The following is a 22,448-nucleotide window of genomic DNA, read 5'->3' as shown; positions in this document are numbered from 1 at the left end:
ATAAAGAAGCTGAGTGCTGAAGAATTGATGCTTTTGAACTATGGTGTTGGAGAAGACTCTTGAGAGTCCCTTGGACTGCAAGGAAATCAGACAAGTCCATCCTAAAGGAAATCAACCCTGAATATTCACTGGAAGGACTGATGCTGAAGCTCTAATGCTTTGGCCAACTGATGCGAAAAGTCAACTTACTGGAAAAGACCCTGATGTTGGGAAAGATTGAGGGCAAGAGGAGAAGGTGGTGACAAAGGATGAGATGGTTGGATGGCATCAATGACTCAATGGACATGAGTTTGAGCAAACTCTGGGAGATGGTGAAGGACCGGGAAACCTGGCGTGCTGCAGTCCATGGGGTCACAAAGAGTCAGACGTGACGTGGGGACTGAACAAAAACAACAAAAGACAGGGGTAGGAAATACATTCGATTCACACAAACAGCACAAAAACAATGAAACTGAAAGAAGGTACACTGTATCCTGAATTTCAGACTCAAAAGTCAGCACAGGAGCAGAAAAAATGAAACTAGACCAATGTCACACAGCACACAAAGATCAGGTCAAGATGGATTAAAGACCTGAATATAAGACCCGAAACCATGAAACTCCTAGAAGAAAACACAGGCAGTACACACTCTGTGACACTGGTCTTAGCAGTATCGGTCTAGAAACGTCTCTTCAGGGAAGGGAAACAAAAGCAAAAACAAACAAGATTATATCAAACTGAAAAGCTTCTGCATAGCAAAGGAAACCATCAATAAAATTAGGAGACAACGTACCAAATGGGAGAAGATATCTGCAAATAATATATCCAATAATGGGTTAATATCCAAAATATATGAAGAACTCATACAACTCAACAACCCTATTAAAAATAGGCAGAGGAGCTGAATAGACATTTTTACAAAGAAGATACATAGATGGCCAACAGAGGCATGAAAAAAATGTTCAACATCACTAAATTCACATGGAATTAGCTAACGTTCAGCCTCCTGCTGACATACTGCCAGAATAATCTACCTACTGAAAACTGCACTGGAAGTTGAACATAAAATCTTTCACACAGCATCTTTTATTTAACAATTTACTAAAGATTCTTAAGAAGGGTAATATTTTGTATCATTTGCAGAGTTCAAATGCCCTTTTATCAAATCCTTTTGTGCTTGGTATTATTCTCTTACATGAAATTTATAATTCAGTGAACATCTCAATTTGGAAATTTGGCTGTTATCCAGGCTGGGAAATAATTCATTTGTCTGAAGTATGAAGTGTCAAGGAAGCTTTGTACTCCCCTTTGAGAGAAATTTTGAATTACCAAAAAATAAAATGAAACAAGATAATAAAATAAAACTGAACTCCCCTCTTGTCCATTCTTGTGGGAGACAGCTGGCAGTAAACAATATCCCTCTTTGAAAACCAGCTGAAGTTGACCAGCTTCAAAGTGACTTAAAGACACTTTATTCAGTAAATGACAAGTCCTCTGAATTTACAAAGGGCTGCTGAATTCTGTAACTGCTCCAGTATCTGACAACAGTGCAGACATCAAACCACTGCCTGATAAGAGGAGAAAGCAACTGGAAATGAACCATGCCTGTGTGAGCCAGAGATGCTCCTGAGGACCCAGCTAGTGGGAGTGGTCCACACATGTAATTAGCCATCCCATTTTCAACCGGCTCGAGTCTACTGCAGTGGTTGAGCACACATGAATGATGAATCTGAGTAGATCTGGGCCTGCACCACAGACAGAGGAGGACGTGTGAAAATTCGGGCCAGACAAGGCAGCATTAAAGGAATATAAGTCCCTGGAAGGATCTGAGACACTAGGAGGAGGAAGTGTAGATTTACAGGAGCCCTGAGAGCACCCCACAAAGTGATGAGTGTGTCCCCCCAACCTGCTGCAAAGGATGATTCTGACCATGACTGCTGCCAGGGTTTCCAGTCCATATCCCTACATCATTTATTGGGAATGTGGATAGCTGAAGCTGAGCTTTAAAAGAAGAAAAGAATGGATCGAGAGATGAACACCAACCAGACCACAATGAGGTTGGGAAGGCTGTAGAAAAATAGCAAATCTGTTATTAATGCCATGAAGGCATTACAGCCAAACTTGAAGAAACATCTTTCTTTGATTCTGAGTATTTATCTGTACTATAATGATTAATCTTCACTGATTTTTTAAAACACTCCCAAGCAATCAAGTTGAATAATGTTCTGGCTGCACGATTGCCTCACTGATGCATATTTCATTGACTTAGCCGTATTTATCACTTGGCAGCAAAATTTAGTTTAATTATTAAAGTACCAACTGAATGTTTCATTTCCTGCCTCCTGCATATTTTAACTCAGGTGTATGTTTTATTTTTCACCAAAGTGCTACGGTAAACCCGCTGCGTTATCACTTCAGCAAAGATGCATCTTTGTCTAAAGGAAGGAGACCGAGACAGTGTGGCAGGCTCTGCCCCAGGCAGGGGGCACCGGACAGACACGGTCCTGTCTTCACACCACTTACATTCCAGTGGGGGCCACCCAGACCCAAACAGGCACAGAGAAACAGGATCATCTCCAACCGCCATCAGTTATGAAAGAAACACAGGAGCAGGAGAAACTCAAGGGTGAAGGAGCGGACATCACTTTGAGTGGAGAGCCTGGGCAAGAGGGAACGTCTACAGCAAACATTCCTCTCTGCTGCACACTAGCCCCCACCCTCATTACTATTATTTTTTTAACCTTTGTTTTCTCAACCTAAGCCATCCCTCCAGGGAACAAGCATTTTATTTACTTTTTTAAACTTTTTATTTTGTATTGGAATGTAGACCAATTAGGGGCTTCCCTGATAGCTCAGTTGGTAAAGAACCCGCCTGTAATGCAGGAGACCCCGGTTCGATTCCCGGGTTGGGAAGATCTGCTGGAGAAGGGATAGGCTACCCACTCCAGTATTCTTGGGCTTCCCTTGTGGCTCAGCTGGTAAAGAATCCGCCTGCGGTGCGGGAGACCTGAGTTCTATCTCTGAATTGGGAAGATGCACTGGAGAAGGGAAAGGCTAGCCACTCCAGTTTTCTGGCCTGAAGAATTCCACGGACTGTATAGTCCATGGGGTCGCAAAGAGTCGGACACGTCTGAGCAACTTTCACTTTCATAAACCAATTAACAACGGCAGTTTCAGGTGGATAGTGAAGGGATTAAGCCATACATATACATGTATCCATTCTCCCCCAGACTCCTCTCCCATCCCGGCTGCCATATAACATTGAGCAGAGCTCCCTGTGTACAGCAGTCATTGTTGGTTATTTATTTTAAATACAGCAGTGTGCACGTATCCATCCCAAACTCCTAACTGTCCCTTCCCACCATCCTCCCCCCAGCAGCCGTAAGTTCACTCTCCAAGTCTGTGAGTCTCTCTCTGTTTTTTAGGTAAGTTCATTTGTAACATGTCTTTTTAGACAAGGGATAAGGGATGGGATGGGATAAGGGATGTCATTTGATATTTCTCCTTTTCTGTCTGACTTACTTAACTCAGTATGACCATCTTTTTGATTATTAATGACCATCGTTGCTCTTGAAACTTAGACTTGAAGTGTCGGAACCCTCCTGACTCTCTCCCTTTTATCAACCAATTCAAGGCAGTGTGCTTCCGTTTCTGTTACAGACTCCAGATTTATACCCCTTGTCTGCCCCCACAGCTGACACCCATGTCAGTCCCTTAGCACCTGCTGGGGACACAGCGGTAGGGCCCTACCCTTCCCCGTCACCCCGTTCAATGCTCCATCACTCAGTGCATCCCCTCCCTATACCTCTACCCAGTTTTCCAAGTAAATTCCACAGTCGTCTTTCTGGTACCCTAAAGGGAAAGTGAAAGTCGCTCAGTCATGTCTGACTCTTTGCAACCCCATGGACTATACAGTCCATGGAATTCTTCAGGCAAGTATTCTGGAGTGGGTAGCCTTTCCCTTCTCCAGGGGATCTTCCCAACCCAGGAATCGAACCCAGGTCTCCCTCATGAGGAATCTCCCTCATTGCGGGCAGATTCTTTACCAGCTGAGCCACAAGGGAAGCCCAAGAATACTGGAGTGGGTAGCCTATCCTTTCTCCAGCGGATCTTCCCAACCCAGGAATAGAACCGGGGTTTCCTGCATTGCAGGCAGATTCTTTACCAACTGAGCCATCAGGGAAGCCCTTCTGGTACTCTAATTCTTCCACTATCTGGTCCCACCATATTTTTCTGACCTCAGTTCCCACCAGCACATCAAGCACAGTGCAAACTCCAGGCAGGCCGGATTCCGCACTATGACTTCCTGCTCCACCATCAACAAGGCTGTGCTGGAGAAGTACTTGCCGTATGGATGAAGGAAGGACTAAGTGCAAACCTGTCCCATGGGGACAGTGCTTCCCTTCGTGGCCAATTCCTTTTCTCCATTTCTGAGCCCAGAGAGGCTCTAGAAGCTTCGCACTTTCCTCAACAGCTCCCGTGAACACAGACACACTGAGCACGGCCAAGGTGGGGGTGGGGGAATTTGATGTTTAAAAGGTGTCAACTGTCTATGATGTAGTGAGGTGCTTTTCAAACCTTTTTAAAACAACAGGCAGAAAAGTAAACATCAGAATTTAACCGTTTGGGGGTCTTCTGCCCAAGCATCCCACCCTTCTCCCCAAGAGAGTGGACTGTTTACCGACTGTTTTTACTCAGTATAATTTCAGTTCTTGCTTCAGTCTCATCTTAAGCATTCATCTCTGGGTTTGATAAAGTTTGAGAGGATAATGGTTAGATGGTTAAGATGGCCTAGATTCAAAGCCTGGACGAGAGGTTTACTCTCTGTTTCATTTCTTCAGCTATAAAACGGAGGATAACAGGGGCTATCATCACAGTTGTTGCGTTAAGGAATTGCTATTATGTATATTTAGACTAAAGTGCTTAGAATAGTACTGGATGCACCTAAGACCTTAGTAAAGGCAACACTGACCCTATGCCCACTAACCCAACCCTGAGCCTCATTCAAAGTGCATTAGTCTCATCAGGCTACTGCCTCTCTTTTTTCTTCCAACCTCCAACATCTCATGGCTTCACGTCTCTCCAATGCAATGACTGGGGTCTAGCTCTGAAGAGGTAACTTTAAAGAACTCTTCTTTCTCCATCTCTCCCTGGTAACCTAAGTCCTAATGAAAGAAGGAAAAACACGCGGCATGCCTTTCACTACTCCCACTTCACCTAGAGCAACTGTCGTCGCTGTTGTTCTTTAGTTTCTCAGTCACGTCCGGCTCTTCATGACCCCATGGCCTGTGGCCCGCTAGGCTCCTCTTGTCCATGGAAGATTCTCCAGGCAAGAATACTGGAGAGGGTTGTAGTTTCCTTCTCCAAGGAATCTCCCCGATCCAAAGGTCAAACCCGTGTCTCCTGCATTGGCAGGTGAATTCATTACCACTGAGCCACCTGGGAAGCCCAGAGCAAGTGTTGACTTTTTACTAATCCAAGGCTGGCCTGTGTATCTTCCTCAGTACAGTCTTCAGGGAGCCCAGTAAGTAGTTCCAGCTCTAGGCCAGGAGACATCACCTACACCGCCTCCCCGTGAGGCGGCAGGGTACAGTTCTGTGGGTCAGGTCAGGGGTGAGGAGGGTTCACCAGGTCCACAGAAATTCTCTGGATTCCTGCTGCAGGGTTCTTCTTCCTGAGCTCTTCCATCGGAGCCCTGACAGCAAGTCTTCATAGTAATAGTAAGAGCGCCATGCAGCACAGTCATGGACACCACAGCTCTGCCCAAACTCAAGACCGGATTTGAAACTCCCTAGTTGGAGGAGATCAATCCTGGATGTTCATTGGAGGGACTGATGCTAAAGCTGAAACTGCAATACTTTGGCCACCTCATGCGACGAGTTGACTCACTGGAAAAGACTCTGATGCTGGGAAAGGTTGGGGGCGGGAGGAGAAGGGGACGACGGAGAATGAGATGGCTGGATGGCATCACCGACTCTGTGGACATGAGTTTGAGTGAACTCCGGGAGTTGGTGATGGACAGGGAGGCCTGGCGTGCTGTGATTCATGGGGTCGCGGAGAGTCGGACACGACTGAGCGACTGAACTGAACTGAGTAACATTCTCCTTAAAATGTTAATTCATTCAGCCTCTTTAATGAACTAGTTTATTTATTTATTTACCCTATGTCATTAGGTTAGCCTGAGACTTAAACAAGATCATGCACATAGATCACTTAGCAAAACGCCTGGTACTCAATAAAAGTTAGCTGTCATCCACGGTGTGTGCACAAACATCATCAAAAGCAGCCCTGTTTCATCAGCTGTCATTTCTTCAAGAGCCCCCTCTGTCCTGGTTTTGTGAAATCCTGTTCCATGCAAGCCCTATGAAAATACCCTCAAAACATCTCTCCCCCAGACACACCAGACCAATCAAGGAAGCAGATGATTTCTGCAAGTAGCAGATGCCGACAATGCCAGCCACCTCTACCTTCACATGTTCCCAGGGCTTCAGTAGGTAGCTGTCACAGTGACCCAGGGCCAGGCATTCTCTTTCTCCAAATTTCCTTCTTTTGACAATGATCACGACTAAATCGTCACAGAAGAGAACAAGAAACACCTCTGTCCCCCCTTCTCACTCCCCACCCAGACATTCCAGGAAAACCTTCCTGGAATCCATTCTAACATATAGCAAAGAGGGTCTTCTTTCTTATGTCTGCTCAGGAAATGGGGAAATACGGGTGCAGCTCAACTGGTTAAGTGAGGTTCATCGTGCAGGAACATGAATGGTGAAGGAGGGTGGGTCTGTGTGAGCGGTACCATTCCCTCCCATCTGTGACGCCCTGAGACGTGGGCCAGCCTGCCCGTCCTCCGTAGCCTCATTAAATGCCATCTTCTCTATAATGTCTTCTCTCAATTTCCTGCTAAGTAACAGACTCTAAGAAAGACCAAGCTGGTTATCAAAGACAGCAAAGGTTGGGGTGATCAGACCATCTCTCTTAAGATCATAGATATAATCGCAGAGGGTAAAAGCCAGCATCTCTCAGCCCAGGGCATTTGAACTCCCAGCACATAAGTGACTGAAATCTTCCTTTTGATCTAAGAAATTCTCTTTAATATTTACCAAGTCACATTCCCAAAGGAGAGAGCATGGTCAAATATTGATGCAGGTTAGTGACTTAAAATATCAAGGGCTAATACGGTATTTCAAGAGACTTTTGAGTAATTAAAAGCAATCTCTTACCATTCCTCTTTTATATCAATTAGACCAGTTATCATAAATCCCTTTTCCCTACCTGAAGTTCTTAAAGCTTGAGCCCTCATTCGTGAAGACTCTGGTTCATCACTGTGTGAATCTTTTAGTAGTTAAAACCTTGGGGAAAATATTTAAACTGGAGCATTTTAATTATATGCTTAATATAGGAGTTGTTAAAAGATAAGAGCATCTGATTTGAACTCAATTTAAATTCTGCTGAAGTTATTAATATGGTACAAGAAATTATAGAAATGATCAAGGACTTATCTACCAGTTTTTATTAACAGACCAATAAGAAAGGGTAGTTGTTCCACTTCCATAACTTGGATTTCAGTCTCTACTATAGTTTGCTTTTTGTGTCCCAGACCTGTTTAATTAATTGTTCCAAAATATCTGAGGGCTGTGTGTTAGTCACTCAGTTGTGTCAGACTCTTTGCGACCCCATGGACTAGAGCACACCAGGCTTCCCTGTTCCTCACCGTCTCCCGGAGTTTGCTCAGCCTCATGTACACTGAGTCAGTGATGCCGTCCATCTCATTCTCTGTCGTCCCCTTCTCCTCCTGCCTTCAGTCTTTCCCAGCATCAGGGTCTTTCAACTAAGTCAAATGCTGAAAAGTGGATCATGGCAACAGAGCCCCAACCTTCCATTCCATATATTTTTAAACAAGGCAGGGGTTGCTGCAAAGAAGTCAGAATTGTTCCCCGAGCTGTGATTTCTTACACTCTTAAAAAGAACCCTTTCTTTCTTTTCCTGGTCTGTTACTGGTTCTCACAATCTTTTGTTTTTAATTGGAATATAATTGCTTTCCAACATCATGCTAGCTTCTGCTGAATAACAAAGCTAATCAGCTATATCTATACACATATCCCCACTTGTTGGACCTCGATCGCCCTCACACCCAAATCCCACCCATCTGGGTTATCATGGAACATGGAGTGAGCTGCCTACAGAGCAGGTTCTCACTAGCTATGTATTTTACACATGGTAATGTACATATGTCAATCTCCCCAAAGAACCATTTCCACTCAGGAGCTTCTGGAGAAAACGACACCTTAAAGGGAAATAAGTGAACAGCCTCTTCAAAAATGAACAGCCTATTGGCCTTAAGGTGGTTTGTCAACTTGTAAATCCAAATATTCATCCCTTGAACTCTAAGAATTTTCTCTCCCCTCCAGGGAGCTAGAAAGCCTCTCGTTTCCTTCAGGGTTCAAGAAGGTAGGCGGGTCCCCTTTTATTTCTCTTTCAGCACAGGACTGGCTTTGCTCCTCAGTATCATCATTTTTCTCTCCCTTTAGCCCAGAGTTTCCCAGCGGGATATCATCCACGTCTTGGACCAGGTAAGTCTTTGCTGTGGAGGCTGCCCTGTGATCGCAGGATGGTCAGCAAGTGTCCACGGATCCGTGAGCACTCTCTCTCCCTGCCCATCCCCAATTTGACTGGGGTGAGGAACAATAAACGTCTCCAGACAGCATCAAATGCCCTCGCGGGCAAAAACCATCCCCAGTGAGAACCACTGCGCTAGCTGGATGGAAGCCTGAAAGATTTAGTCGAAAGACAGTCTCAGTGGAAAATGAGACTGACAACATCTAAAATTCTGCTGAGTTAGCTTGATAGCTAATTCTTTAATAGTTCTTGATAGTTAACTTTTGGTTACTTCTTTAGATAAACGAGTTATAGAAAAATACCTTCATGGAGACTGTCACACTGAGTGAAGAAAGTCAGACAAACGTGATGCCGCTCATATGCGGAATCTAAAAAAATGGTACAAATGAACTTATTTACAAAACAGACACAGAATCGCAGATGTGGGATACAAACTTATGGTCACCAAGAGGGAAAGGGGAAAGGAGGGGTAAACTGAGAGTCCGGAATTGACCAAAAAATAAAAAAGACAGGAGGAATGAATATGTGAATCTAATCTTGTTTTCCTTCAAATTAATTCTTACTTTTGTCAATATTTGATTGGAATTGTCTTTTTTCCACATGTCTGAGTTAGATATCTGCTATATATATTGTTATTTCCAAAGACAATGTGATTTACACTTCCGGGAAAATCTTTAATTTACAAATACACATAAAACTATTTAAATTAAAGCAGAGGAGTTTCCATTACTCAACAGAAAATAAAGCATTGTTGAGTACTGAATTTTTTTTTCAGTGTTTATAAAATTTATTATTATTTTTTCCAAGATAGGCCTACTTAACTTTAAAATTACTATATGTTTCTTGAGTAGGATTATCTTGGAAAAACCAGTAATAAATTTAAAAAATACTGAAAAAGTACCTTCAGTATTCAACAATGCTTTAATTTCTGTCAAGTAATGGAACCTCCTCTGCTTTCTATATGTATCACCCTGATTAATGTCAATCAGAAACTAGTAAAATGGACAGAACTCTTCCTGATTCTCAGAGCCTTGATCCAAAGCTATGAACTTCCGGGAGCTGTACTAACGTCCAAATACAAGTATCTCAAAAACATAAATAGCAACTATTTTCAACTGAAATTGTCTGGGGGAAACTCCAATGGAAAACAGATGGTGACACACTTCAAGCACTTTAAATTATCACGGTTTAATGGAGAATACATCATTCCTTGGAAGTCTCCTAGGGTTCTAGAAAGAACGGAACAGTTTTTTTGAAGTACTATAATTACTGGACTTATGAATCAAAATGAAACAAAGACAGTCCTCCTTTGCTTGGCTTTGGCTGTGCCTTTCCATCTCTGACGAAAGAATGTCATGGTCCCTGAAGCCCGTGGCAGGCCCCGACTGAGATGATCACCTGGGACAGTCATTAATTTTTCTTCCCCTGCATCCTCAGTTGTGACCTCAGAAGAGCAAGCACCGCAGGGACCATGAAATCACGTGCAAAGTATCTGATATGCAGTAAACACTAAATAAATTGTCCCCCCTGTCCTGGCCTCTGAAACCATTTGCTCCTTACTTTATGAACACAATCCTTTTCCTCAAAGTCCTTCCCAATAGAAAAGTTCACAAATCGAAAACTCTATTTCCGTTCATTTTTATGGGCAATGCTCTGACTGGTACTTGCTGTCTGACCATCATCTATATGACATAAAATTGCAAGCATTGAAAAACCGATCATAAAATCACTCAGGCAAACGGTATGCAAACTGGTTTTTGCAAAGTATCATCAACAGGCTAGTACATGAACTTTCTAACCCTTGTAAAGCCTTCACATTTCATGAAATGTGAGCATAAGCTTCAGCTGACCACTTCCCTTAGGGAGATTCTCCCGGGACAGTGCCAGCTGCCTCCACACTGAGTCTAAAGCAGTGAAGCCAGGCTTGTCTCCTGGATTATATGAAGTTGTGATCCCAAGCTTGTGGTTTTGAGTTTCAACTCTTCTGCATCTCCTTTCTCCAGGGGCTTCCCTCACCATTCCTCCAACCAAGACAATATGTTATGCTGGGTAACCATGAGTTGCAAGCCAGGCACAGGTGAACCCCGGGGTCATCTGCATCTCCAAGGGGCTGAACATCCCACGTCTGCACCGGGCCACGTTCAGCACGTGCCCCTGCCCACTGGACCCCAATCTGAGCAACAGTCAGCTCATGAGTTCTCTTTCACTTTTTGCTTTTGTTGTCATTGTTGCTATTTAGTCACTCAGTCATGTCTGACTCTGCTGTGACCCCATGGACTGTAGCCCACCAGGTTCCTCTGTCTATGGGATTTCCCAGGCAAGAATACTGAAGTAGGTAGCCATTTCCTTCCCCAGGGGATCTTCCCAACCCAGGGGTCAAACCTGTGTCTCCTGCACTGGCAGCTGAATTCTTTACCACCAAGCCACCAGGGAAGGCCCTTACAATTCATAAATACATGCTTATAAGCAGAAGCACTTCAATCAATAGCAAAATCTGGATTCTATGTGAGTCAGATTTTGTGTCTCACGGGCACAGAATTCTGAGAAAGCTTCACCTTAACGAAGTGGCAGTAGCTTTGGGCCAGGTAGGTACAGGGAATGGTGACTGGAACCGTCTTTGTTTGCCACCCTGAGCATGGCACCTAAGCCTGTGTTCACAGAAAGGAAAGAACAGGCCCGCCTGCAGCCTTAGGGCTTAAGCACAAGTGGAATAAATTGTTTCCTAAAATATGAATGAAATGCAACATCTGCTAAGGTCTCCTTCCCTAAGGACAGTTTTGGCAAAGCGTTAGGCCACAAAAAGGCACAAACCCCTGGGCTATTCCAAGGAGGAAATTTTTTATATTAAATAATCGCAAATTCTAAACATAAATGAGATCAAGGGACGTGTGTGAGCAGCATGCTGAAATGTCTCCCAAGAGCCCCAGCCCCTGATGTACACCCCCGCTTCAATGCTGGGACAAGACTTCCCAGGGTTGGCCACCAGACTCCTGCTGCCCAAGTCATGTCTGGCAGACATGGAGACACATGCCTTCTGGTCACTGAGCCCCCCTGGGCTCCCTGCCCTGTCATTTCATAACCCAGAGCCTTGGACTCCCCAGCAAGCACCTTCTGTCTCTGACTTAACTGCCCGATATGATGTGAAGACTCAGAACCCTTCCCCCGTCACTGCCCAGACCTTGGAGAAACAGAAGCAAACATCAGCCAAGGGCTTAAATCTGACAAGTAACTTTTATGAAGAATGGGCAAAGATGAACTCATTTAATCTGTGCAATCTGCTGTTCATTTTGCAAAAACAGAAACTCAGGCTAAGTAACATGAACCAGGACAGATTACAAAGATGATGAATGCAGAGTCAGCATTCAAAATCAAGCCTGGTCCGGCTGCAAAGTCCAACTCTGTTCAACAATTCAATACAGTCTGCCTGGAAACTGTTCCTGAACCCCAGCTGTCCGGCGGCTGGGCCCAGGAGCATTGGATCCATCTTCTAGAAATCACCCTGCCCTCACCTGGAGATCCCATGACCTCCTAACCACGCCCCCACCCACAGACTCTGGCTGACAGCAGATACACAGCTCTGCCTCACACTGGAGTTAAACAGTCCACAAATCATAGAACCATGCTCTTCTGTCTTCAAGTCCATAGGGTAGATCCTGAGATTTCAGAAGTTTGGTCCTAAGAGAAGTCTTTGATCTGGTCTATTTCTGACAGTGTTAATTAGTCATAGGTTGTATTTTCTAGACAAATATAAAATCTTTGGAGAACAATATCCCAAATGAGCCAAAGGAAATTTTAAAACCAATACTGAATATAAGTAAGATCCTTTACCTTTGTGTAAAAATAGACAGTATTTCAACTCTGGGATGATGAGAATTTGAGAGATGGACCAGCGCGTTCTGCAAGCAATCCTAATAGAAACTCATCTAACAAGGATCCCGCAGAATCTCCTCTGAGATGGGAAAAGCCCCAGGATTAGTCTCAAAACACAGTCCAAGGCTGATCTGCCATCACTGACTCTTCTGGGTCCTTCCATCTCAGCTCCCTTAGCTAGTTCAGCTTACATGTGCCTCCAGCTACGTGGGCTGCAATTATGGTGGCTGCAGTCCGGAAATATCCACCTGGGAACGACTTCTGCCAAGGCAAGTGCGCACCGTGGGCAAAAATTATTTCACTTGTGAGCTAGGGGATACTCAGAACTTGGCATCTTACAGAAAAAAAAAAATCACAGGGCACATTTAATTCAAGTCAGCAACTTTCTGAGGAAAAAAAAATGTAAGTGGTGGCACGAGTATTACAGCTTCAAAACTACTGAAAGGGGGAGAGGGAAGAGAAAGCTAGGGAAGCTTGGGGCCTCTAGGTCCCTCATCATATAGTTTGATTACCAGCTCAGCCAGCAGTGATATACTTCCAGATCAAATACACAAAAAGCTGAGAACATGCAGAATGAGGTGAGCTGGAGGTAATCTGAGCTGACAGTGTTTTCATATTTCTGTGAAGTGCTACTCAATTTTCCTGTCAGAGCGAAGGAGTCACTGGTGCACAGGGAGAAAGCTAAATGGATCGGAAGGTTAGCAGAGGAAAGAGACACTTATTTTAAACCGAGATGGGATGGGAAGAGTCTTCCTTCAGTGACCTAAAGTCACTCTGAGTGATTCTGTGTTTCTTAGAATGGAGGCCCCACTGCTATGGCAAGCCAATCAGAGAGAAGGCTAAGCGCTTTGGGCATGTCCACCTGCCCCAAAGCTGTGGCTCATGGTCACGTGGTACCAACCATCCAAATAAGTGACCATGCTGGTAAGATTCAGGGCTGCCTGGCACCAGGGCGTGTCCAGTCAACCGGGTGGCCAAACGCCACTACCTGCTCTTGCATTAAACATTTTTTTTTAATCTTAATGAAGTTTATTTTTTAATTGAAGGATAATTGCTTTAGAGAATATTCTTGTTTTCTATTAAACCTCAACATGAATCAGCCACAGGTATACATACATCTCCCTTTTGAACCTCCCTTCCATCTCCTTCCCCATCCCACCGCTCTAGGTTGATACAGAGACCCTGTTCAGGTTTCCTGAGCCATAGAGCAAATTCCCGTTGGCTGTCTGTTTTACATGTGGTAATGTGAGTTTCCATGCGACTCTTTCCATGCATCTCACGCTCTCCTCCCCTCTCCCCATGTCCGTAAGTCTATGCTCTATGTCTGTTTCTCCACTAAGTCCACTCTTCCTTTCCCATGCCGGTGCCTGGGTCCTGTCTTTTCTCTGTCTTCACTTCCTTTGTGCTTTCATTCACTCACTTGCTCATTCATTCATCTCATTGAATAGACCCTCCTATGAGCGTGAGGGAGACCACACTATGTAAGCCCCGGTGGGATGAACCATTTACTAAGGAAGACATAAAGCATATGAAGATACTAAAAAGCAGAGACGTCACTTTGCTGACAAAGATTCATATAGTCAAATCTATGGTTTTTTCCAGTAGTCACGTACGCAAGTGAGAACTGGTTCATAAAAAAGGCTGCCGAAGAATTGATGCTTTCAAACTGTGGTGCTGGAGAAGATGCTTGAGAGTGCCTTGGACTTCAAGGAGATCAAACCAGTTAATCCTAAAGGAAATCAACCCTGAATATTCAGTGGAAGGACCGATGCTGAAGCTGAAGCTCCAATACTTTGGCCACCTGATGCAAAGAATCAACTCTTGGGAAAAAACCCTGATGCTGGGAAAAGACTGAGGGCAGGAGGAGTAGAGGGTGACAGAGGATGAGGATGGTTGGATGGCATTACCAACTCAAGGCATGTAAGTCTGAGCAAGCTCCAGGAGACACTGAAGGACAGGGAAGCCTGGCGTGCTGCAGTCCATGGGGTCGGACACGACTGAGAGGCTGAACAATAACGACAACGAGAATCTACTGTAGAGCTCAGGGAACTCCACTCAACAGTCTGTGGTGACCTAGACGGGAAGTAAACCCAAGGAAGAGGGGATACAGGTATGCGTGGGGCTGATTCACTTTGCTGTAGAGCAGAAAAGAACACAGCGTGGTAAAGCAACTACATGCCAATAAAAATAAACCATCTCTTTGCTACATTTGATACGGTGACAGAGACAGAGACTTGTCGCGTCACTGCGCCACTCACGTCTGGATTCTCGCTCTCCACGTGCTCCCCTGGGAAGCAGGGCTCAGAGGTGATCTAGGATGGAGGAGTCAGCCGTGCAGGAGAGAATGACCGTGTGATTCCCAAAGATGGATTAAGACGAGGGAGCGGCTCTTCGCTTTTCAAGTGCAGGAGAAGCACACGGTTCTGAGCAGCTATCATTGAAGGCACTGTTCCGAGGCCATAATAAAGGGACCCTGCTGTTGAAGCTCATTCATTTTCCTGTCCCCAGATCCCACAACCAAATTCTTTGGGACTCTGGTGATACAAATTATACACACATTTCTGTGAGACTAAGAATAAAAAGAAGGGGAATTCCCTTGCCAGTTCAGTGGTTAAGATTCGGTGCTTTCACTGCAGGGGGTGAGGGTTTATAAGATCTCTGGTCAGGGAATTAAGATCCTGCTTGCCATGTGACACTGTCAAATAATAACAACTGAAATAAAATAGTAGCTTTAAAAATAACAACAAAAACTAATTTAAATAAGTTTTTAAAATAACCAAAAAAGGAGTACTAATACCTATTTGGTGGGGAGGTGACCTTGAAAAAGTGATTTTGGAAGGCCACTCTGAAGAATGAATTCACAAGAATAGCTGGGGGTGTGGGAAATAAAAGCAGAAGAATTACAGAGGATGTACCACCACCAGAGATAAACAATATATAGAAATGCTGTAGGATTACACAGTGTGAAACTGATAAATCCATAAATGAAGAGTCCAGAGGAGATCCCAGCAGGAACCAAAAAGGCGTTAATATCAGTTTAAAAAGGAAAAAAAGGAGTTTTTTTTCCTAAGTGTTTGTACAACTGGCTAGAGAGTTGGCTACAAATGAAGCTTGATCCCATTCTTATGCCTTCCACCAAAACACATTCCAGGTGAATCAACTATTTTAAAGACTAGAGGAAAATATGGTTAGGTAAAATCCAAGGACAAAATCAAAATAAATAACTGAACATGTCAGGAATGGGGAAAATCTCTGTTAGCAATATTAGAAACAAGAACAACAAAAGAATTAACAATAAATGTCTACACAATTTATTGTAAAAGTAAAAAATTTAATAAAAATCCTATTAGAAATAAAGTTTAAAATATAAACAACACACATTTGGAAAAAACATCTACAAAACATAAGATAGACAAAAGTTTACTAAACTTTATATTAATTACCAGGAAAAAACTGAACATCCACATAGAGAAATATAATAGATGAAATATTTGTAGGTAATAGAAGATAGAATCATGGTGGGAAAAAATGCAGTTAAAACTGTAGGATCTCTTTCTGCTTATCTAATTGGCAAAGATACAAAAGTCTGACAATGTTGGCGAGGGTCTGTGGAAACAGACAAAGTCATCCATGCTGGTGGGAGTATAGTGATTTCACCATGAGGAAATCTGGCCAAATATAAATCAATTAGTATATTTTCTCTAACCATCGATCCACTTTGAGAACTCAGTCTGCAGAAGGCAACTGTCATACATGCAAGGTCGCAGCACCGCTACTAGCACCGCTACTAACAGCGCAAAACAGAATTAAAAACACCTCGCTCAGCCACACAAAACTTTAAAAACAAAATTAAATAGGAACTTCAGTTTCCAGTCTGAGATGTAAGAAACTTAGAAGTCCTTTACTCACATAACAAGAAAAAAGCTAAAAACCTTAAAATCAGCAAGTCTTTTGAGATCCCTCCAAACTGCTGCTCCCAAGATCTAAAAAGACAGCTCACCAAAGAAGATATGCAGAGGGCAAATAAGCACATGAAAAGATATTCAAGATCGGATGTCATCAGGGAATTGCAAATTAAAACAACAATGAGATACCACTATACATCTGCTGAAGTGGCAAAAATTCAAAATACTGGCACCACCAAATGCTAGTAAGGATGTGGAGAAAGAACCTTCATCACTGGTGAGACTGCAAAATGGGACAGCCAATTTGGAATACAGTTTGACAGTTTCTTACAGAATTAAACTTTTTACAGACTACTGTACTTTTCAAGGTACTATTCTATAAGATTAAAATGGTTTTTGTTTTTCATGCATTATTTGTGTAAAAAGTATTATAAACTTAACTACAGTACAGTATTATACAGCCAATTATGTTAGTTGGGTACCTGGGCTAAGTTTGTGTGACTTACGAACATGCTCTTAGAATGAAATTCATTCATATGTATAGAACATACTATAACACTGAAGCCCCAACACTCAACCTGCACACAGTAGGTACCCAACAGATACTTCTCAAGTGAAAAACTGAGATCAATTCTTTTGTCTGGCTTTCTCTATTGTTTGAATTTTCTCTTCACATGCAACCCTGCTATCATTATAATGGGACAGAGCCCGGATGCTATTTTCTCTCTAGAAAAGTCCATCTATGGACTTCAGGGCAAAAATCATGCTGGGTTCTTGACACTATTTGAAATTCATTGAATAACTGCTCAATTCCCCATTTTATCTTGCGAAGGTAGGACCAGTCCTGCCTAGCTTTTCTTTTAAGAAGAACCTGCAAAAATAATTGCCTATTACTTCTTTTCGCTATGAGAGGTATGGCAATGGAAATATTCCATTTCAGTCTCTCAAATGTCTTTCAGATGAGAATAACCTTCTGAAATGGGAATAACTAAAATGGCCCATTTTTTCCCTCCTTCCAAAAGCATTCAAAAAAGCTGTTTCCCTTTTTCTCCTATCAGCCTCCAGGCGGTATCATAGATTTACCTCTCCCTTTCCAAATCATGTCAGAAATGTTTCCCTGGAAATAGCAATTTCTTAAGACAGAATTAAAAAGCTGAGATTGGATCACTGCAAATACAAAACGTCTGTGGACAGGTGGAAGAACAAAGTCATATTTCTCTCAACACATGCTCTGAATGACGGCTTGTTATGGCATCACCAGCTGATCACTGTTAACCACTGATGGTCATAAAACTGTTTAGTTCTGTGCTTCAGATGATCAAACTTATATAAAAAAAAACCCTAAAATGATACCCACGTTGAATACAGTTTGACCTATGACCCTTCTGGGTAGATTTATGTGGGGCACACGCACTGACTGGGTCCCAAGAAGCCAGTGAGCTCAGTGTCACTGCCCCCTGCTGGTATCACCTCTATCCTCCTTTCTGGGACCTGAGCAGAGTCCACATCTTGGTCATCTACCGCCCACCTGCCCCACGATGCCAGGCTCTGAGTGCTTCCACACTGCCCAAAGCTTTCTTTTTTTTAAATGCAAAAACCTCTCAAAAAATGACCCCAGACAATGGTTGAATCACATCACAGCTGGAAAGAATGAAGTGGAAAGAAAGCTGAAATCTTGTTAAACCACAGCATGTGCTGGCATAAGGAAAGATCTGTAAGAAAAGCTTAATAAAATGAGAAAAAATACTACTTTTTTTGTTTCTAATCAAAACTATCAAATTTGTTTCTAATAGAACAAAGTGAATGAAATAGTTGCAACTGTGAAATAATGAACTGAGACAACTGCTTAGCAGTGAACGTTTTAAGGAAGCCGAGTTTATAAAAATGTTTATTGAATACAGCTGTAACTATGTAGCCTACCAGACAGACATAGCCTTATGAAAATGTAAGTGTGATCGGAAGCTCTGTTGTTCAGGGTATTGAGGAATTAGTGGAAAACTTGTAGGAGAAGTTGCATGAAGAAGATAAACTGTTAGTGACACTTTTTCTTGCAGCTAATGAGAGTACTGTGAGCTACATTTACTTGTAAGCTGAAGAGAACATTGATGGGATTGAGAAGTGTTGCATATGGTACCCATGAGATAGACAGAAGGAAATTATTTATATTGGTGGGTTGGGGAAAGAGTTTAAGTGGTTTTATTTTAAGTAATTTAAGGCAGTAAGCATGTCTAAAGATAGTCCTCCCATGGGGAGCAATTTCACACATGATATAAAACATAACATGTTCATGTTATGTTACATAACATCCAACAACATTTATAAGAATAATTTGAATCAGTTCACTGAATCTTTCACCAGAAAAGGCTTTTGCACTGCAAAATTAAAAACAGAACATAATAAAATTATGAACTAGATACACTCCTACAGCTTGAACCATAACAATTCACAGCTTGGCTGTATGGACCAGGTGTATAATATAGTATTTACTGACACTGTAAAAAGTCAGGTGGTAATTTGTTGTTCAGTTGCTAAGTAATGCTTGACTCTTTGCAACCCCATGGACTGCAGCACACCAGGCCGCCCTGTCCTTTACTACCTCCTGGAGTTTGCTCAAACTTATGTCGATTGAGTCAGTGATGCCATCCAACCATCTCATTCTCTGTCACCCCCTTCTCCTCTTGCCCTCAATCTTTCCCAGCATCACAGTCTTTTCCAGTGAGTCAGGTGGCCTAAGTATTGGAGCTTCAGCTTCAGCATCAGTGCTTCTGATGAATACTCAGGTTGATTTCCTTTAGGATTGACTGGTTTGATATCCTTGCTGTCCAAGGGACTCCCAAGAGTCTTCTCCAGCTCCACAGTTCAAGAGCATCACTAAAGGTGGAACCACAGAAAGAACCAGGTGTCACTGCAGAAAGCTAGCAGCCAAATCAGGTGATGCCTTAAGGAGTCAGCAGAAATCAAGTTTCGGAATAAAGCCACCCATGTCCAAGGAAACTTAATGGTGTCCACAGCCTGCCTCCGTCAGGAAGCCCCTTCACAGACACATCATGGCAGAACGAACAGAACCTCCCCAGAAGACAGGCACTCCAGCCAGATGGAGGCACGTGGTGGCTTATCCCCCTCAGATCTCCGTACTATGCATATTGTCACGTCATGTTTCTCAGTGAGAACACCACTGCTCCCAGGGCTATGTCATGATGAGACAGGACGAGGGCAAAGCCACTCAGCAGGAGACAGGGCAGCTTCCAAATTTACAAGGAGAGAGACAACTGGTTTATGTATAATTTGTATTACACAGATCACACAATCGTCTCTAACTCCAAATGATTAAATAATGCAATATTCCTTTTCCTCTCCCTCCCTCCCTCATCTCTCATCCCTCCTACCACTGGCAACCCGGTGAGACACTGAGCTCCTCATGCCAATATGATTTACAAAACATATAGAAACATATACAATTACTCTGTACATGTTTACATATAACATGTATGTTAATATAAAGAAGGCTGAGGGACGAAGAGTCGATGCTTTCAAGTGGAGCTGGAGAAGACGCTTGAGAGTCCCTTGACTGCAAGGAGAGCAAACCAGTCAATCCTAAAGGAAATCAACCCTGAATATTCATTGGAACGACTGATGCTGAAGCTGAAGCTCCAATACTTGAGCCACCTGATGCAGAGTGGGAAAAGACCCTGATGCTGGGAAAGATCGAGGGCAGGAGGAGAAGAGGGTGACAGAGGATGAGATGGTTGGATGGCATCACCGACTCAATGGACATGAGTTTGAACAAACTCCAGGAGATAGTGAAGGACAGGGAAGCCTGGCGTGCTGCAGTCCACGGTGGTTGCAAAGAGCTAGACACAACCAAGTGACTGAACAACGATGACAGTTATTCTGTCACTGTTTTATAAACACGGCACTTAGATGCATTCCGTGCATTTTGTTTTACTCACAGAAATCCCTTCAAGTCGCCTGACAGAATTCCAATTAATTCTCTTCAGTGGCTGCACAATTCCACAGATGGTGACTCCACAGTTTACATTCAACCACTTCCCTGTTGAGTGCCATTCATTTTATTCCAATTTTTGCCATGGCATGTGGTCATTTATATCATTATACATATATCTTGATGTACTCATGCTTTTGTTTCTATGAGATTGATTCCCAGGAGTAAGACTGCTGAGTGAAACAGTACATACATATTTAATGTTTACAGATATTGCCAAATTGCATTTCAAAAAGACTGTAGTAATTCACAAAAGTGACACCATAATTCTATTAATATAAAACTGGATCTATTTTGGAATAAAATGCAAAATCTACATGATGTTTTGGAAAACAGGTAAGCCTTCAACTAAATGGGACTAGCAGCCAACACTTCCTAATATCATGTATGTTGTGGGGTCTCTCTTCTCTACCAAGTTTGAGGAATCCTTGTGGAGTCCCAGATCCCATGAGAGAAGTAGTATAGGAATAGCCTATAGGAAGAGTGGGCAATTGTTTTTTTCTTTTTTAATCGGAGGAAAGTTGCTTTACAACGTTGTGTTAGAGTAACGTAACAGGAAGACTGAGTAATTCTTTTTTTTTAATTTTTTTATTGGAGGAAAATTGCTTTACAATGTGTTGGTTTCTGCCATATGACAACACGAATCAGTCATAATCACACACACACACAGTCATAATTACACACACACACACAGGTGTATACATTAGCCTTCCTCCCTTCACCCCATTCCATCCCACTAGGTCATCAAAGAGCACCAGGCTGGGCTCCCTGGGCTATACAGCAGCTTCAGTGGGTATCTTGTTTGGCAGAATCACAGCAGCAAAGCCTGACACCAGTTTATTCCAAAGACACAGTAACGTCTCTCCCAGAGGTTGGAGTACCAGCCCTGTCTATAATTTTATCCTCCTGTGTTTTTCACAGAAGGGAAGGAATTCAGCCCAAGTGGCAAGAGTGAGTCCTCAGAGCCTCTTCAGCACACCGGGAGAAGACGCTGTCTGGGGACAGCCTGAAGAGGACTACTTGATGGGCTTCTTGGCTCCTGCCCAGCAAGAAGAGATGCCAGCAGGCTCAGTCTCTTGCTGTAGCTCCAGGAAAGGGACCTCGGGTCACACAGCCCCAGGTCACAGAGCCCTCCATGGTGGCAAGGAGAGCTTCGAGATGGTGGACACCCCCATCTTGCTCAATTTTTGCTCAATTTTTCATGACCGACAGGGATTTTTCTGTGAGGATGAAGAGCAGCTCTCTCACCTCCAAATTAGGGTTCCTGGCACAGTGAGAAGACCCAGGGATGCTGCTATCATTCTGAAATCTTTAACCTTCTTGAAGGGATTCCAAAATCAAACATCATCTTCACGATGGTTTCATTTAGGCACTTGAGTGAAGCTTTGAAAGTCACAAAGCTTATCTGTGTGTCTGTTATCTCTATTTTTACAAATTTCTTTCTTTGACTAAAAAGGCAAAAAGATAATTTTATTATATTAAAAGATAAAGGTAACCTTTCCTCAGCACAGATGTTAATATTAAAAAGGCTCCACATTAAACAGAAAGAAATAATGCCACTTGTGGCAAGGTGGACGGACCGAGAGATGGTCACACTGTGAGAAGCAGGTCAGACAGAGAAGGAGAAGTATTGCATGATATCCCAAGGAAACGATACAAATGAACTTATTTACAAAACAGAAACAGACTCATAGGCTTAGAGAACAAACTTACAGTTGCCGAGGGGAAGGATGGGGGAAGAGGTAGTTAGGGAGTTTGGGATGGACATGCACACACTGCTGTATTTAAAAGGGATAACCAACAAGGACCTACTGTGCAGCACAGGGAACTCTGCTCAATGTCATGTGCCAGCCTGGATGGGAGGGGATCCTGGGAGAGAACGGTTACATTTATATGTATGGCTGAGTCCCTTCCCTGTTCACCTGAAACAATCACAACATCATGAATCGGCTAAAACCCAATACAAAATAAAAAGTTAAAAAAAAAAAAAAGACTCCAAGTGTAAATAAAAGCATCTCAAGATTCAAATAATTTATGTGGGAGGGGGATTCAGGATGGGGGCACATGTACACCCG

At 43.1% G+C, this 22,448-nt stretch overlaps 1 protein-coding gene across 1 annotated transcript in view; it reads right to left on the bottom strand.

Moving 5' to 3' along the window:
* Nucleotides 1-22,448, bottom strand: part of MTUS2 (microtubule associated scaffold protein 2) — a 257,866-nt gene that overhangs the window by 143,813 nt on the left and 91,605 nt on the right. The gene's annotated exons all lie outside the window — the stretch shown is intronic.

The sequence above is a fragment of the Moschus berezovskii genome, chromosome 13 (assembly GCF_049115385.1).
Source record: "Moschus berezovskii isolate FMDL1 chromosome 13, NW_MosBer_1.0, whole genome shotgun sequence".
NCBI classification, from domain to species: domain Eukaryota; kingdom Metazoa; phylum Chordata; class Mammalia; order Artiodactyla; family Moschidae; genus Moschus; species Moschus berezovskii.
The sequence above is the reverse complement of the archived record's forward strand: the minus strand, read 5'-3'. Positions and strand labels throughout refer to the sequence as shown.